At 42.1% G+C, this 13,237-nt stretch overlaps 1 protein-coding gene across 2 annotated transcripts in view; it reads left to right on the forward strand.

Moving 5' to 3' along the window:
* Positions 1 to 13,237, forward strand: part of MAP2K6 (mitogen-activated protein kinase kinase 6) — a 116,004-nt gene that overhangs the window by 60,837 nt on the left and 41,930 nt on the right. The window contains exon 1 of one of the 2 annotated variants that reach the window (XM_027048047.2): positions 12,357 to 13,186. The exons of the other annotated variant lie outside the window; for it this stretch is intronic. The gene's annotated coding sequence lies outside the window, so the exon portion shown is untranslated. Of the gene's footprint in view, positions 1 to 12,356; positions 13,187 to 13,237 lie in introns of those variants that run through there. 2 annotated transcript variants of the gene reach the window in all.

The following is a 13,237-nucleotide window of genomic DNA, read 5'->3' on the forward strand; positions in this document are numbered from 1 at the left end:
CCATTTTTGTTTTTTTTTTGTTTGTTTGTTTTTTGTTTTGTATTGAGAGAGGGGCATCCCTGCACAGCCCAAGTTGCACTGACACAGTGTTTTGCAAACAGAAGCCATAGTGACAGCTTTTAAATAGCCACTTGGCCATTAGCCTCCCGCTAAAGCAATTTATGTCAGGTAGGAGACAGGCTTATCAATTTTATCGGAACCCCCTTAGGGAAGGAGTGCTGGTCTACGAACATACCACAGAACTATCACACGGTAGACAACTTTATGACATTGTCTATGAAACTGGTATCGTGTTCCTCCAAATACCAGAGCTCCATTTAATGAGAAGATTAGCTAGTTTTATCGATGGAATATTTTCCATTTCAGCATCAGGGGAACTACAGTCCAGAAAGGTTAAATAAAATATCTTGGACAAAGTTCATGACAATAGAGCTTTTCGACTGAGCCTTGATCTCCTGGTAGGCCTTAGGTCAGGTCACAGTGGTTCCTGGTAAACAGCTTTGTAACCTACGTGTGTTATCTCAAGAAGTCTGGGCATCGGGGTAGAAAGTCTGCACAGGGGATTTAACCCAGAACTTTTACTTTCGGATCCCAGATTTTGGGGAGAGCCCGGACACGGGTCGGCAATAATCCCTCTACGAGCTAATGGAAATAGACTTGAGACGAAAAGTAATTGCAATTGAAGGACTGCATATCATTATATTTAATAGGAAAGCGACTGCTCACATCTGTAAAGCTCCACGTGTCTGGACAAGGGCCTTGAAATGGAATAAGTAATACTCATCCCATGCGTTGTACTCATCATTAAATTAAGAGCTTATGTGTGAAGCTGAGCACCATGCCTGTATGTAATAAATTCTCAATAAATATTAGTTGCTATTATTATTCTAATGAGCAGTTACTTGTTAATAAGAAAGCACCTAGGAGCCCCAGGGCAGGTCAGTCGGTTAAGCGTCCAACTCTTGATCTCGGCTCAGGTCATGATCTCACGGTTGGTGAGTTTGAGCCCAAGCGTCGGGCTCTGCTCTGACAGTACGGAGCCTGCGTGGGATCCTCTCTCTCTGCTTCTCCCTCCCTCCATCCCTCTCTCTCTCTCTCTCTCTCAAAATAAACAAACATTAAAAAAAATTAAAAAAAAAAAAGAACGCACCTGCCAAAAATGGTAGAGTAGCCTGACATGGCAATTTTCAGCGTTCAATTATCCAACACACTTGTATCCACTGGCCCTGCATATGTTTTGCTTAGCCTGTGTCATTCCACCAAGGTGAGATACAGATATTCCCATTTTAAGGATGAGGCTTAGATTAATACCTTCTCACGAGCCATTAAAGCTGGCTCGGGGAAGTTGTATAGAGAACAGTGTGTAAGAGACCTCCCAGAGTCTATTTAAGTTTACACGTTTCACTCCCATTTCTGATCACGTGGGTAGGTGGAACAGTCTCTTGGTGCGGTAAGGAAGTTATATACTTTTTTGGGTCCCGAGTCTTGGACATTAACTGATTTACATGTTTCACGGTGACTGACTGCCTGGAACAATTTCTAGACTTATTACCCAAGACTAGAGAACTCCACTTTTTTTGACACCTTGAGTTATAGCGCTGCCTGAAGCAATAATTGTTAATTACGGTGACAATGGCTTATCCAGAGTTAGAAACTGAGGGCCTGAAGTCTTTCTATGGCACTGTGGAATTTTCCCTGAAGGGTCCCACAGGATCTGACATAGTATTGAAATACGAGTAGATTCACATCAAGAACTCTGCTTTGGAATTAAGTTGATTGCTTTTGTATGTTAGCATTCTCCTCTTGGAAAATCACATTTAAATTTCGTGGTGTTCTCAAAGCTATTTCTTGGTCTCTGTTTTTTAACGGACCGCCGTGAACCTCTACCCAGGAGTGTGCCCAGGGGAAAATGCACTAAGCCAGGAGAGTACGTTGACTATGGTTTGCAAAACAGGACTCTCAGAGCAACCATCCTCCCTGGAAAACAAAGGTGACTTAGACATTGCAGAAGCAACCTTAGTGCAAAGGATTATACTGATTTTTTTTTTTTCCAGGCTGGAGGTTAGAGTTGCACGGTGAAGAATCCTGACATAGTTTTTTGATGTTGTTTTGGCCACGGTTTCTTTACATTCTTGTTTCTTGTTGGCAGGGGGCATAAGGGATTCCAGAATGAGCCACAGGCCTGGAGAAAGGGCTGCATTTCTTAGAAGTTTTCCTCTGAGATGGCATCCAGTTAGAACTGGAAGCCTTCCAGTTCAGCATTCATTCCTTCTTTGTTCCAGTGAAGGGCATCCACCGAGGAGTGGGATGGCTCCGTCTACCCATACCCACTCCTTCTAGTTCGCAGTTAGCTTCTCAGTGTCGCTTGTTTTGTCCCCTTTTATTGTCAAGGCTTTCTGGGTGTTTCTATGACCACCAGGATTGTAGGATCACAGGATGCTCTGGAAGTCCTGCAGCAGAAGCAGTTAATAAGGAAATAAAGGGAATGAGAATGAAGGGTAAAAGAAGGGGAAAAAGACAGAAAAGTAAGAAATCTATTTGGTAGCGAGTGGGGCAGCTTGGGTGTGGTAGGAGACACACTGGGTAAGTTTTGAAAGAGAATTTGATAAACTTCAGTGTCCATTTCTAATAATTCGCTGTATTAGTTTCTTGCAGCTGCTGTAACAAATTACTGCAAACTTGGTTGCTTAAAACAATAGAAATTTATTCTGTCTTACTTCTGAAGGCCAAAGTCTGAAATCAAGGCGTGGGCAGGCCAGGCTCCGTCCAGAGGCTCTGGGAGAGAATGGGAGAGAATCCTTTCCTTGCTTTGTGTAGCTTCTGGGAGCTGCCGGCATGCCTGGGACTGTGGCTTCCTTACTCCAGTCTCTGCCTCCATCTTCTCTGGGCAGGTTGAACCTCCCCTTTCCTCTCGTTGTAACGACACTTCTGATGGCCTGTAGGGCCCACCTGGGTAATCCAGGATAATCTCCTCATCTCAAAATCCTTAATTTAATCACATCTGCAAAAGTGTTACTAGGGTAGTATTCACAGGTGCCAAGGATTAGGATACGGGCACATCTTGGGAACCTTTGGTAGCCTACTCCCCTCACTAAAATGTGAACAGTTATATACTTCTACGAATGAATTAAACCAAGCATACTTTTTTTAAGGTGGAAGGCTAGAAGTTTTCTTCAAGTCAGGATCAAGTGAATATGTCTGCAGTGACCATTACATTTAATTATTTTTTGACATGGAAGCCAATGAAGTTATAGAAGAGGTATACATGTTAAAAAGGTACATAAGATTAATGGAGGAACAAAGGGACAGATCAACAGGTGGCACTGGGACAACTATCTAACAGGCGGTTTTGGAGAAGAGGAAACAATGTTCTTGCCTTATAAAAAGGCAGAGGCCACTGGGGCGCCTGGGTGGCTCAGTCAGTTGAGTGTCTGACTTCGGCTCAGGTCATGATCTCACGGTCAGTGGGTTTGAGCCCCAAGTCGGGCTCTGTGCTTACAGCTCAGAGCCTGGAGCCTGCTTCGGATTCTGTGTCTCCCTCTCTCTCCCCTCCCCTGCTCACGCTCTGCCTCTCTCTCTCAAAAATAAATAAACATTAAAAAGTTTTTAAAAAATGCAGAGGACAGAAAGGAATGCAAAAATTTTTAATTTTGTATAATCGAAAGGGGAGAAAAGCCCAAACATTGTGTGTGTGTGTGTGTGTGTGTGTGTGTGTGTGTGTGTGTTGCAATACAAACTTCCAAAGGGGCAATGTCTTCTCTTATAAATAAAATAATAATAATAATACTAATATAAAAGTGAGCAAATAGTTTGAATGGGTAGTTCATAGACAAATACAGATATCAGTAGACATACAAAAATATTTGTTAATATATTTGTTAACTGTGCTAAATATTTAAAAAATGTGATTAAAAACAATGAGGTACTCTTGTTTACTTATCAAACTGACAAAGATTAAAAAGTTTGTTGAATACCAAGTGTTGTTGAGGGATTATTTATTTATTTCTTCCTTTTTCCATTAAGAGTTGAAGATAGTTTACTAGGATGCATATAATTCAGCAATTTAGCATAAATAAAAAGTAAATGAGGTCACCTGTGAGGGAGTCTTGCCAAGCAAAAAAGTCATGTTTGAATCTGATTGAGCTCTAACTTTCAGAGGAGTGTGGGAATCAATAAGGGATAAGATCAGCAGAACCCAGTGGGAAGCCTTATAGAACAAATGGTCAGATCTTTTCAACAAAACAATTTCATGTAGAGGGAGGGGTAGATAATAAGAAGTGGAGAGGGAGCTTATAGACGAAGAGAGAAGAAATTTTATCAAGCAGTCATAAAATATGGACCTAATTTGGATATTGATTCAAACACACCATAATTTAACACTATTTGAGATATTTATGAGACCATTAGAATTTTGAACAGTGAGTAGATATTAAGAAATTATTTATTCACATGCGATGACATTCTTTGTGGTTATGTTTTTTTTTAATAGTCAATTTCTTTTGGAGATATGGGGTAACATATTTATGTACAAAATGATTTGTTGTCTGGGAAGGTGGGTGGGTATAGGTGAAACAAAATTGGCCATGAGTTGATATTTGTTGAAGCTGGGGAATGGGTTCATGCGAGTTGATTACAATTGTTTTGTTTACTTTCATGTGTATCTAAGATGCTCCGTTATAAAATGTTATTAAAGGGGTAGATAAGACACAAACAGAAAATACTTACTTGGGGGGCGCCTGGGTGGCTCAGCTGGTTGAGCATCTGATTTCGGCTCATGTCATGATCTTACGGCTGGTGGGTTCAAGCCCCGTGTCAGGCTCTGTGCTGACAGCTCGGAGCTTGGAGCCTGGAGCCTGCTTCGGATTCTGTGTCTCCCTCTGTCTCTGTCCCTCCCCTGCTCATGCTCTGTCTGTCTCTCTCTCTCAAAAATAAATAAACATTCCAAAAAAAAATTAAAAAAAAAAAAAAGAAAATACTTACTTGGGCACAAATATGAATATGAGTCCCAGTTTGGCCCTAAGCTTTAAAAAAGTTTTTTTTTTAAAAATATTTATTTATTTTTGAGAAAGAGAGAGAACATGAGTGTGAACAGGGGTGAGGCAGAGAGAGAGAAGGAGACACAGAATCCCAAGCAGGCTCCAGGCTTCGAGCTGTCAGCACAGAACCTGACGTGGGGCTCGAACTCACAAGCCATGAGATCATGAACTGAGCTGAAGTCAGGCACTTAATCGACTGAGCCACCCAGGTGTCCCGGGTTTTTAGCCATCAACCCAAGGATGGAAACACAAAGGAAAACATTCATGTCATCCATAGGGAGAGATTGATCAATTACACAGAAGAAGCCAACTCTTCTAATTATTGATGACACACATTTTTTTCTAAGCGTCTTTATAAAGAGGGCATCACATAAGGTCATGAAATATATCCTTACAGAGATGAATATCACATGCTTCTTTTTAAGGTGTACCTTCTTTCATGGGTAAATGATATCATGGTAGAATGTAGTTCAAGAGGAGAAGTGGGGTGAAATCAGGAAAGAGGCAGGATAGACTGCACTGGTTAACACTCTAAGAAGGATTATAGACGAAGGACTTACCTGTGTTATTTCTTTGCATCTCAGCCTTCATGCAGCTGGTGGAATCAAAGTTACTCCTCTGTAGTTTTCCTTGGCTAGAAGGGAGGTGATCACATTGCTATTAAAAGTATGACCTTGGACCAGAGGGGGGAAAATAATCTATTTCTCCCAAGGAAAAAAAAAATTCAACCCTCTTATTCACTATCCCTCTATTTTAAGTATTAAAAGAGAATTTTCTGTTGTTCAGTAGCTATTTAATAAAATCTTTATGTTTTGGAAAATTTCACGTATTCACAGGCACCCAGGACAATGAATTACCATGTATCTGTCACTTAGCTTTGACAATTCCCAACTCATGGCTAATCTTATTTCATCTATAGCTCCCCTCCCCACCCCTACTCCACCATATTATTTTGAAGCAAACTCTACAACCATATTATTTCATTTGGAGACATTTCAGTATTTATCTCTAAAATATGAGTGCTAATTTTAAACCTAAACTAAAATTTAGTGCACCATTTTGAAAAGGTGAAACATGTCACTAAATTTCTCGGCAACCCCTTGCCACATTTTTATTTCAAAGTGGTACTTGAACATTCGTATGACTACATTTCCTTTCAGTAGAGACTCATGAATGAAGCAGCCCATAAATGAGGAAGATGAGCACAGACATTGGGGATTCCCCACCTAACCACTGCCTGCCTCCTACCTTCACTCGGGGCCCAGACCACAAGTGAAGGGCATTGGCTGTGATTTGCTTTTACATTCCTTCAAGAACACATAGTCAGCATCAAACCGTTAACACGAGAACATGCTTCAGTTCAACCCAGTCTGAAAAAAAAAAAAAAAGAGCTTCGATCACCTGAGGTTGTAAGAAGAGTCTTCTGAGTGCTTTCATTCTTTGAAAATACGGCCATTTCCGAATGAGTTGATGGTGCTGCTCTGAACACATTGGCTTATTCCTCTTTGGTACATCCATCAATTCTCTGTGTGTTTCACTGATGCTTCATTCACATCTCATTCTGTCAAAATGGTCTCGCCTTGTCTGCCTTCCATTCTCTTGTTCTTTTTGTTTCTCAGCCTCTCATCCAACTCTCTGTTTTGTTTTGTTTTGTTTTGTTTTCGACTCTCTACCTTTGTTGGTCACTCCCAGGTGTGCATATTCCCCGCCCCCCCACCCCCCACCTTAAGCTCCATTTGTCTGCTTGAAATTTGTCACAGTCCCCCCACCCCCACCCCAGCATCTTAGACTTTACTTGTCAGAATTGGGACTCATTGTCTTCCTTCTCCACCACCCATCCCAACTGGCCTTGACCTTCTTCTTTCACTTAATTTCATTTAGGTGTAAAAAAGCCAAATTACTACTACTAGTGTTACTGCTGTTACTGCTTATCTTCTGATCTTCCACACCTCTAATCCAGTAAATTACCAGAGCCTATGGGTTTTGCCTCCATGAAGTTTATTAATTTTTTTTAATGTTTATTTATTTTTGAAGGAGAGAGAGAGAGAGAGAGTGTGGGGGGGGGAGGGGCAGAGAGAGAGAAGGAGACCCAGAATCTGAAGTAGGCTCTAGGCTCTGAGCTGTCATCATAGAGCCTGACGTGGTGTTCAAACCTACGAACCGTGAGATCATGACCTGAGCCGGTCAGATGCTTAACCGACTGAACCACCCAGGTGCCCCCTCCATAAAGTTTAAGTAGCTTATTTATCAGTCAGATGGCTGTGGTCTCTGCCTCTGACTTCTTGGGTCTATTGCTTGCCCGTGCCTGGGTAGGACATGGTGGATGGCTTTGAAGAGTTGGCATTCGAGTGCAAGGCATGGGTGAACAGATGGATTCAGTCAATCAGTATAGGAAAGGAGACATCCAGACTGCTGTGACCACACAGAGGAGGAGCATTTATTCTAATTTTTTTTTTTTTTATGGAAGTCTCCCAGAAGGAGAATATGCCTGAGTTGAGTGTTCAAGTTGACTAGTAGAGACAGGTGATGACAACATGCCAGGGAAAATATAAGCCGAGACCTGGAAGCTTAAAACACCCAGGTGTGTGTATATGGGTGTGTGTGTGTGTGTGTGTGTGTGTGTGTGTGTGTGTGTCTGTTTGTGTCTGTGTGTGTCCCACAGTTTCAAAATAGTCTGCAGATGTAAGATTCACCTTGTTATATTATTTTTTTTGAAATGTGGATGACCTAACGTGACCTCCTCAACTGAAAAACATAGCTGACTTCCCTTCTTAAATATGAAATTTAAAGATTATTAGTTTTGGGCTTTCAGTCTTTGGCTGAATATACCACGGTGCCTTCTCTCCACCACTAGGAGCTCATGCTCACTCTGCTTAGAGCCTCACTGTTGCATTTCTGGGTTCTGGTTGTCAATATCCTACCCATTATTTTTTTAAAAAACTTTTTATAATGAAAACATTTAAATATGTTAAAAGAAGACCTATTGTATAATAAATCCTCATGTACCCTTAAAGCCTACCAGTGATCAAAGGACCACCTAAAATATCACTTCCCCCATGAGACCATTTGTTTCTCATTTCCCTCATCGGCTTTGAACCTCCTCTGTATTCATGGTGTGACAGTTGTCATGTAATACTCTGATAGTACAGGAACTGGGTTTTCTTATCCCCTGACTCTTTCAGAGCAGAGTTTGTAGCTTGATGAACTTTTTGTTCCTTGCAATGTCTACTTTTGGTGAATTATTAACAGTTTTGGCTCGAAGATATAGAGAGCCTGGTCAGGAGCTTCATCTGGAATTTCTTACTGGTCAGAAAGAACTGACTGGTGATGGGGGAAGGACCAGGAACCGAGGGGAGAGGGACCTTGTCCTCATGAAGAGAGAAAAGGTGAAAAAAAGGAAACACTTTACTTAAACATACCCTTGACAAGGGGTTCTTAACCCTGGCTGGAATCTTCAATCACTTGGGGAGATTAAAAAAAAAAAAAGAAAAGTATGTAACGCAGCCGCTTTGGAAAACAGTTTGGCAGTTTCTTGCAAGACTAACGTAGTCTTACCATATGATCCTGAAATCACACTCCTTGTTATTTACCCAAAGGAATTAAAAACTTGTGTCCACACAAAAACCTGCGCACAGATGTTTATTTTTCATAATATTATGAAATGATAATTATGGGATCATTATTCATAATTGGCAAAACTTGGAAGCAACAGATGCCTGTCAGTGGATGAATGGATTAACGAACTGGGGCACATCCAGACAATGGAATATTATTCAGTGCTAACAAGAAAGAAGCTACCAAGCCATTAAAAGACACAGAAGAACCTTCAAGGAATATCACTAAGTGAAAGAAGCCAGTCAGTATGATTCCAACTGTATGCCATCCTGCAAAAGGCAAAACTATGGAGACAGTAAAAGGATCTGTGGTTGCCAGGGGTTGGGGAGAGGAAGGAATAAACAGGCAGAGCACAGAGGGCTTTTAGGACAGTGAAAGTACTCTGTATGATACTGTAGTGATATCCATGCATATTTGTAAATGTCATATATATATATCAGTATACCTGTCAGTATACATGTGTCCAAACCCATAGAATGTACAATACCAGGAGTGAACCCTAATGTAAACCGTGGACTTTGGAGTGATAATGATGCATCAGTGTAAATTCATCACATGTAACAAACGCATCACTCTGGTGGGGGGGTTGTTGATGTTGGTGAGGCTATGCACGTATGGGGGCAGAGAGCATATGGGAAATCTCTGTGCCTTCCCTTCCCTTCGATTTTCCTATGAGCTTAAAACTGCTTTAAAAAAATAAGCCCTTTATAAAAAAAAGATACGGATTCTGAGGCCTCGCTTCCGGAGATCCTGAATGCTAGAGCTGAAATAGTTCCCATGGTCAGTGGGAACCAAGAGAATATGGTTCAAAATCAATGAGATGTTTGAAAAATGTAGGTTTTTTTAATTAAAAAAATTTTAATGTTTATTTATTTATTTTTGAGATAGAGCGAGAGCAGGAGAGGGGCAGAGAGAGAGAGAGGGAGACGCAGAATTCGAAGCAGGCTCCAGACTCTGAGCTGTCAGCACAGAGCCCGACGTGGGGCTCGAACTCACGAACTGCGAGATCATGACCTGACCGAAGTTGGAGGCCTTGCTGACTGAGCCACCCAGGCATCTTGAAAAATGTAGTTTTAATATAAATAACATAGGAAGAACAGAGGACATGTGAAGAAACATGTTCCCCATAGAGGGAACATTCTATTTAGCTCATATTTTAAAAATTTTAGCACAAACATGGAAGGGAGGACAGAAGCTAGTACGTATTGAGCACCTGTTATATGTTAGACCCTGCTAGATATCCTCACATATTTTGTGCCAGCTGAGTCCCTCCGTGACCTGAGCCTCTCATCTTACATTTGCAGGTGTGGAAACCGGGTTTAAGACATATTTTCAAGCTCACCGTGTTAATAAGTGGCACAGCTGGGATTTAAAATGAGGTCTATTGGTGTTGAAGTTTGTGCTATTTCCACTCCAGTCTGTTATTTTTGTTTTTTTTCTGAAGGGCTCATTCACTCCTAATGTTCAAAACAGTTGAGAAAAGAACAAATATTCAGCCTGCAAGTATTTATGGTGTGCAGGCACTGGACATCATACGGCATTGCTGCCGTAATGGAACTTCTATTGGGAAGATAAATACTAAATAAGTAATAAATGCAGAAGTAAATACATAAATGCAAAAATAATGTGACATTGTGAGACATGGTATGAGGAATAGAAGTGGAAGACAGTCGTGCAGATCTGTTTGAGACAGAGTGGACGGTTTTTCAAATGGCTTAATCTATTAGTTTCTGGTGTGTAATATAGTGATTCAACAATTCTATACATTACTCAGTGCTCATCATGATAAGTGTGGTCTTTAGTCCCCATCATCTGTTTCCCTTATCTTCTTCCCGTCCCCCCTGCCCAGCTCCCTTCTGGTAACCATCAGTCTGTTTTTTAGAGGTAAGAGTCTGTTTCTTGATTTCTCTCTCTCTTTCTCTTTCCTTTTGTTGGTTTTGTTTCTTAAATTCTACATATGCGTGATATCGTATGGTATTTGTCTTACTCTGACTGACTTATTTCACTTAGCACTATACTCTCCAGCTCCATCCATGTCATTGTTAATGGCAAGATTTTATTCTTTTTTATGGCTAAATAATATTCCATTGTATATATGTGTGTGTGTGTGTGCGTGTGTACGTGTGTGTGTATAAAACATCTTCTTTATCCACTCATCTGTCAGTGGACATTTGGGCTGCTTCCATAGGTTGACTCTTGTAGATAATGCTGCAATAAACACAGTGGTGCATGTATCCTTTTGAATTAGTGTTTTTGTATTCTTTAGGTAGTGCGATTACTGGATCATAGCATAGTTCCATTTTTAACTTTTTAAAAAAAGTTTACTTATTTATTTTGAGAGAGAGAGAGAGAGAGTGTGTGTGTGTGTGTGTGTGTGTGCATGAGTGGGGGAGGGGAAGAGAGAGAAGGAGAGAGAGAGAGACTCCCAAGCAGGCTCCGCATTGTCAGCGCAGAGCCTGATGCAGGACTCCGTCCCACCAACCACGGGATCATGACCTAAGCCAAAACCAAGAGTTGGATGCTTAACTGACTGAGCCACTCAGGCAGCCCTCTCAACTTTTTGAGGAACCTTCATACTGTCTTCCAGAGTGGCTTCACCAGTTTGCATTCCCACCAACAGAGACAGAGTGGACGGACATTTTAAACTAAAACGGCGGGGGTTCGGTAAAGTGCGTCAGGTTCACATTGTAGGTGAGATGCTGGAATGTGAAAGCCGGATGCATGACCCTTAAGCAGTGTTCAGGAAGGTCTGGGAGGGGGTTCTATGGGCCATGTGATATGAGAGCTGGATGTGGAAGTTTGGGTTCCCGTCCACAAGGGCGCCAGAGCCTTCTAGGCAGAGGCAGTACAAAGATAAAGGCAAGGTCCCGGGAAATCCACCTCCCTCCTTGAAATCAAAATGACTGTGTGTTTTAACACGAGCTTTTTGGGCTTTCTTTCTCTAAATTTTATGTAATTCTGAAGAACTTCGGCATGCCGGCTAGAGCCTCAGGGGTGGGTGCGAGCCGGGGGTTTGGGGGAACAGGAGCATCGGCATCCTACTGCTGTTGTAAAGCCAGCTTTCTCCCTGCACTCCCTTCCCGCTGCTCCATTAGTTGCTTTGCATCTGATCATCACCATTTAATAACATTTAATGACACTTCTCTGCCGATCTCAGTGCCAGCTACCCTTGGGACTTAAGCCTAGATGCAAGTATGAAGGAGAGGGCAGCCAAGGCCTCCAGGTTGCCAGTGACTTGGCTGGAAACCCCATTGACGTTGGGAAACAGATTTTTAAAATAAATCTGGCCCTGGAAGCCATGCCATCCTTTTGTAAAGCTGTGTCAATAACCGTAAACCGTCATGATCATGCCCCCCATCGCACCCCCAGCCCTCGGCCGAGCTGACACATATTTAGGCGTCAGCCTATCCTTACGATGCCACCTTCTGTTGACCCTGTGGGATTCTCTTGCTGTTTGGGTTGGCACTGGAGCACAGTCTTCTGTTTTATGTAATAAAGCACATGAGAGAAGCTCTTTGTGCGTAGCCTGTCCGCGTGGGTACCGAGCAAGAGGTCTGGTACACCCCATCATTTTCAGGATGGCCGAAGCTAGCGAACATTTCTGTGGCCTGGGAAATGTTTGTGAGCTCTTGGCAAGGCTTTTAGGCTCCAGTGCCATTTTGCTCCGGGCCAGGATCGTAACGACCCCGGCTTCGGTTTAAGATGAATTTCTGCAAATGTGTGTGTGTGGCGGGACTGTGTTTTCAAAGAAAACAAGCGACGGGTGTGATACAGGCTGATGTAATCTAGCACCGCCTATGCCCAGCCAAGCCAACGAGGCTTACCCTTTGCAGATTGTACCAGTAAGAGGGCAGAGTTTGTTGAGGTCTGCAGGAATACACAGAATTCTCTCTCTCTGAGAAGGTGGTTCTGACCATGTGACACCACACAGAGCCTATTTCCTGATACGTTTATGTTTTTGTTTTTGCTTTAGACTATCAAAAGAGACAGCCACTTAACATACTTGGGCACTTAGCTGTATTAATTCATATGGTCTCCTTGCCTAATTTTTTTTTTAACATGTTAAACGTTAGCGTCAGGTGTTGGCAGCCTTGCGGGGGGAACAGATTGCTTAGAAATAAACACAGCTGGAAACTGACCATGTATTGTTTTTCTTCCTTTTAAGAAATGAAAGAGGCATTTGTAGAAAGGCTGGAGAATGCGGTCCTGGCCAGAATTACTTTATAGATTTATCCTTCCAAGTCTAGCTAATGATTAACATCACGCCTTGGTGTCTAAATGGACCCACTTTCCTTCTTTCTCTGTGAAGTTGGCGGTTTGCTGGGAACAATAAACTCAGAGAGGTTTGCTGCAATCCGCACTGGGGAGGGTGGAGTCTGTTCAGTTCTGCTTCCCTCTGCTGAAGCGTGGTCTTCAGCACTAAGCAAAGAATGCCTCGTGTGTGCTGTTCTTCTGCTAGCCTTGCTTGCAGCCTTGCAAACCTCATCAGAGTCACTTCTGGCCTCTTACTGGGCTCCTCCTTCAGTGATGGGCAAGTAAGTGAATTATGGAATGTTGGTGCATGTGTCTGTGATTTTTGTTTTATT

This window comes from Acinonyx jubatus, chromosome E1 (genome assembly GCF_027475565.1).
Source record: "Acinonyx jubatus isolate Ajub_Pintada_27869175 chromosome E1, VMU_Ajub_asm_v1.0, whole genome shotgun sequence".
Lineage (NCBI taxonomy): Eukaryota > Metazoa > Chordata > Mammalia > Carnivora > Felidae > Acinonyx > Acinonyx jubatus.